The sequence below is a fragment of the Chlorocebus sabaeus genome, chromosome 20, assembly GCF_047675955.1.
Source record: "Chlorocebus sabaeus isolate Y175 chromosome 20, mChlSab1.0.hap1, whole genome shotgun sequence".
In the NCBI taxonomy this organism is placed as follows: domain Eukaryota; kingdom Metazoa; phylum Chordata; class Mammalia; order Primates; family Cercopithecidae; genus Chlorocebus; species Chlorocebus sabaeus.
The window spans coordinates 46,143,293-46,149,292 of NC_132923.1; positions in this window are offsets into that span (position 1 = coordinate 46,143,293).

Below are 6,000 nucleotides of genomic sequence, written 5' to 3' on the forward strand. Positions count from 1 at the left end.
TAAGGCAAGAATATAATATTTTCGAAAGTATTGGGGTGGGGCTTAAAGAACTAAAGTCATTCTTTTTTGTATGAAGTGTTACATGGAAGAAATACACAGCAAGAATTTGTGCTCCCACCCCCTGTATTCACTGCTATTGAAGTGATAATGAAGAAGTGTCATACAGTGACATGGGCCTTGAATGTATCTCTAAACACTTTTATGCACAGTGACATATTTTTAAAAAGTATTCATTAAATAATTTGCTTTCTTTCTTTCCTATGTCTGTGTTTGTTCCTTAAAACACTGAAACATTAATTCTCCTCCCTATGAAGCAAGTACTGTAAATAACACTCTGGAGGTTTTTCTGGGTGTTACAAATTCAGAATACTTAGGAGCATTCGGTCCTGCAGTGGGTCTATGAAGAGTATGTTTACAAACCGAAACGCTGGTTTTGATTTTCTTATGAAAGTGGCAGCTGTGATATTAATTTCCACAGTGCTGAGGAGCTGCCGTCCCTGTGTTTCCAGAGTGGGTTCCTTTTCACTGAGAGGTGTGATTGAACCTGGCTTTGGGGATGTGTGACTTGCTGGGAAAGCCTGGTACTTTTGATGAGATTTTAAATTCTTTCCAATGAGGAAGGAAAAACAATGGTCTAGGAAGGATGTATTTGCAAACGGAGTGTAGGCTTTGGTGGAAAAACTTACTTGGATCACGGCTCTACTTTGTATTTAGGGGTCCAAAGTCAACGAAGATAAAGAGCAGGAAACAAAGAGTGACATTTTTCTTTAATTTTTCTAACCAGGAAAGGGCAAAGCCAGGCAGAGCTTTGGGGTCTTTTATGAAATAAACTCAGTTTTCTCTGAGAACAAAACACCTAATTATTCAAAGAACTGTTTTCTGCACTTTTTTTTTTAACCTCTGTGTGTGGCCTCTTCCACTCTCTCTCACTTTGTTGATAAATTAATCTAACTCAAAATTTTCTAACTACTGTAAACAAAAAATTATCCAATTATGATTAATAATAATAGCTAGTAACAAATACTTGTCACATGCAGGCCCTGTTCTAAGGATGAGACATGGATTAAAACGCAGTTCATTCTCACAAGAATAAGATCAATGCTATTATTTCCTGTGTTTTGCAGATGAGGAAACTGAAGAACAGAGAAGTTAAGTGGCATTCAAATTCACATAGCTTGTACTCCTTAAGAAATGGGAAGAAAAAAATAAAATAAAAATAAAACAAATTCACACAGCTAATAAGTGTCCGAGCCAGGGTTTGAGCCAAGGAGGCTGGAGGTAGTGTCTGTGTGCTTATTGATTGACTACACAATACTACCTCTGATTCCTCATGAGTACAAAGCTTCGAGTTTTCTCTATTTACTTTCCAGCCTGCTTCCCATGTTATCTCTACAGGGAAAGAATTACAGAGGAGCAAAGGGACAATTGGTGTCACAGCAGACAGAAACCTCAACTGTTCCAAGTTGTCATCTTCAGGAAGCCTTCTCTCTGATGTATGATTTAGTGCCTGTCTAACCACCAAGGGGCCCAAAGCACTTTACAAACTAACTTTTTAGTTGTCAGTATGTTAGCAAAGTGCCAGAAGGGCAGACATTGTGCTTTAAAAATAAAATAAAATGAAATAAAACAAATCAACAACAAAAAATGAAATATCAAGTTAACCTCGAACTCATCTCTCCTAGGTTTGAGACTGGTTTCTCCTTCATGCCCATTTTGTCTCATTGAAGCACAGATACATGTGTCCCTTTCCGCACATGTTCGGGTTATTCTTGAAGTCAAAGAGTTATTTTGTCTAGATTCAGCACCATAAGAGTTATTGGAGAATGCTATACGTGTGAAGAACTGGTATGGAGATAGGGAAATAGGAAGAGAAAACTTTATCTTAACTTTACAGGTGAGGAAAAAGGCTAAGGTCACATATCAACTTTTATTTTTTACTGCTTAGAGCATCGCTTTCAAGAAATTAAAATGTATTACAATTTGAAATTATTTTCATTGAGATTTTATTATCTTGTTTTTTAAAAATACATGATCTCTATTAGAGTTTCATAGGTTAGGGTTTCTCTATATATACCCACATAGCACTCTATACCTTCCTTCTTATCATTTACCATAATTGTAATTAATTAATGCATGTGTAATTGCTCATATAGCTTTGTTTTCCCTAAAGAGAAAGTTCAATGAAAATAAAGAATGAGAACATGGCATTTACCACGATGTCCCCAGTGTATCTGGCACATAGTAGTAGGTGCTTATATACTTATTGAATGATGTCAGTGGATGAATCAATAAAATATTTACTATTTGCTAAGTATAAAACAGTGTTTTATTTTGTTTCAAATTAACAAACATTATTTTTTAGATCAGTTTTAGGTTCACAGCAAATTTGAAAACGTTGTTTTCGAATAGCATTCCCACACACCCCTCTCCTCTTATACACACACATAACCTCCCCAACTATCAACTAAAACAGTACTTTAAACAAGAGTAAAACAGTTTGTCTTTGGGTTTCTCGTCTAATTTATGTCAAGTATGACAGCTGGAGAAAAAGCTGAACTACTAATAACAAACACAGCCTCCAAATAGTGACTTAAATAAGATAGAGGTTTGTTTTTCTCTCATGGAACAATCTGACAGATTCAGATTAAAGGGGTAGCTTTGTCCCATGAAGCCAGGGTGGATCTGCCATCCCCAACATATGGCTTCCAAGGCTGCTCAAGTTGTCACCATTTCCAGCTGGTAGAGAGGATGATGAGCCAAAATCCAGCACATGGGCCCCTTCTTAAGTTGGAGAGAACACAGAAGTTGCACACATCTCTTTCACACCCCATTGGTCCAAACTTTAGGCCCATGTCATTTCTAGCTGTCAAAGGGCTGGAAGACCTAATTGCTAGCTAGATGGCCATGTGCCCAGAAATATGGAAAAGATAGGTTTTGAAAGACAACTAGTGGCCTGACATACCCATGGATGAGAAATATTTATTAAGATAGCAATCCAACACATTTCAAATGAGCTGAACCAAGACCATAAAGTTCTAATCTTAAAATATCTTGAGCTCTTCTCACCAACATGACACCACTTAATTGGTAACAGCAGTATTAGACAAGGAAGAAAAGAATGGTATGACGACAAGAGGAAGCTAGGCAGAAAAAGAACAGAATAATGCAAGGAACTGGTCTTTGGCTTATCAATCATTTGCTGAATCATGCCTTTCCTTTTGCAAGAGGAAAATGCTATAGTAGGCAGCCTCTAAGGCACAACTCTATGATCTTAGCCTTTGATATTTGTACCCTTGGTAGCCCCCCTTAAGCATTGAGTTGGACTTATTGACTTATTTACTTGTTTCCAACAAATAGAATACAGCAAAGGAGATGGATGTCACTTACCAAATTAGTTTACACAAAGATTGTGGCTTCCATCTTGGGACTCCGTTCTTACGCTCTCACTCATTTGCTCTGCCACTTTGTAAGCTGCTTTATGGAGAGGTCTGTGTGGTGGCGACCTCCAGTCAACAACCAGTGAGAAACTGAGGCCTCAGTCCAATAGTACATCAACAACCATATAAGCAAGCTTGGAAGCCGATTCTCTGCAAGTTGGGACTATGTAGTTCTGGTCCAGAGTTTAATGCTACCTCACAAGACATCTTGAGCAGAGCAGACAGCTAAGTGATACCCAGATTCCTGACCCACAGAAACTGTGAGATAATAAATGTTTATGGCTTTAAGGAATGAACTTTAGGGGTAATTAGATGACTAATGCAGTGAGAGAACGAATACCGCATTAGATAACTAATACAAATTCCAGTCACAAGGAAATGAATTCCAATTGTCCTATAATTTCCTGCTAGTAATTTTGTGTAACAAGCATCTTTAAGTTGTCTTATTAACCAAGACTGTAATTTACCTGTTTCCAAAGTCTGGTCTGGAAATCTCTGGGGGTCCCCAAGAGTCTTTCAGGGAATCCATGAGAGCAAACTATTTTTTTTTTTTTTTTTTTACTGAGATGTTACTTACTGATTTCATTCTCATTCTTTCATGAGTATGCGGTGTAATGTTCCAGAGGCTGCATGTATGAGATGATGTCATTGCCCTAACAGCTTATGAAATGTATGCTTGTATAACCTTGTGTTTTCTACAACTTTCTAAGGTAGATTTAGATACAAAAATGTGCATTTTCTGAGATTAACTGTTATTCTCAGTACTTCCTAGGCTGTAAGTAGTTATTGTCAATTATATTTGGTAAAATCTCTGTAACCTCTATGTTGTCCGATAAATTGTTATTTTAAAATCCCAACGTTTACCTTGCAACTATGCAGAAACACAAGAAGAAGTACACTTCTGTTGTCTTGTTTTGCAATGGTATTTTAGGGTTTTCTCAGTTTTTGTTTCTAATGTAGTAAATACTGATAGATATAAATCCTCATAAACAAAATCTCTTTGAAGTCTTAATAATTTTTAAGAGTATAAAGGGAATAACACCAAAAAGTTTAAGAATTGTTTGTTTAGGCTGGTGCAGTAGCTCATGCCTATGCTTCCAGCACTTTGGGAAGCTGAGGCAGGAGGATTGCTTGAGCACAAGAGTTTGAGAGCAGCTTGGGCAACATGGTGAGACCCTGTTTCTACGAAATTCAAAAAAGTAGCCGGGTATGGTGGCACGCACCTGTGGTCCCAGCTATTCGGGAGGCTGAGGTGAAAGGATCACTTGAACCTTGGAGGTCCAGGCTGCCGTGAGCTATGATTGCACCACTGCACTCCAGCCTGGGTGACAGAGGGAGAACCTGTCTCACAAAAAAAAAAAAAAAAAAAAAAAAAAGAATTTACTTGTTTAATCCAACAATTGACAAACGTGATTGAGCCCCTATATGTGTTCAGCATTGTACTATGTGTGACATAAAAGTGTGAACAAAACCTTTGATCTTAAGTTGCTTAAAATCTAATTGTAGAGATGCGATTAATTTAGGGGGTACGTGGGAGTGTTGTCTGAGGTATATACTGTGAAGATAAATGTTGCAGTAGAGACCTGATGCAATAGAAGGGACATAAATGTACACAAAAGGGGGAACTTGGAGGTTGGTGGTGGAGGATGTGGGGAGGAGGTGAAAAGAGTCATTGGGAAATGAGTAGTGCTAGAAGAAAGGCATTTCTGCTCTCCTTATGAGAATCTCCATGAATTTGAGAGAGAAAATATGCAGAGAAGGCACTGGGGAGATGTATCATTGAAGGGCCAGGAAAGGAAAGCATAGCCTTTGGCAGCTCTGAGTCACATGTTGCTTGGATTTGGGGGACTTGCGTGGGAGCTCCGTCTGCCAAGTGTATCCTGCTTGGATGGCTGACCTGATGGCCATCACCTTCACACAGCAGGCACAATTCTAATCCACACTTCTTATCAATATGAAACCTGGAATTACGTGTACTGTAAAACTCAACTTCATCATATGAAAATCCACACCTAGACTTTAGAAGATGTTGCCAATGCTATGTATGTGTTAGGCTCACATAGATGTTTTTCTATTTAGGAGATATTGCAGCACTTGTTTGGGGGAAAAATAAAAGGTTATTTTACTGCTTTGGGCAAAAGATGTCACTGCTTTCCACTTGACCAGTAAGAATGAGAAAACTTGGGCCCTAGTCTGCCATGTACAAATGAGGAACTTCTAATAGCTTTAGCTATCTGACTCTCAATTTCAGCATCTGTAAAAGAGGGATTTTTGCCCAATACAGCTTCAAAGATCCTCCAAATAAAAGACTTGGAGCAGAAGGAAAGGAAATGAAGAGACCAAACTTGGCCCCTTCAGGCAAGGAAGGTCTAGGGGCATGTGATCTGGTATAAGATGCAGATAGGCCCTACGGGCTGGACTTGGTCAGACCTCCACAGAGAAAAGGGAACTTGCTGGTAGTATTGCCCTTTGGGGCTGCACAAATGACAAACACACACAATATATATGTATATTAAAGACAATTAGGATAGGAGGTCAGTATTGACACAGGGTGACCCACTCT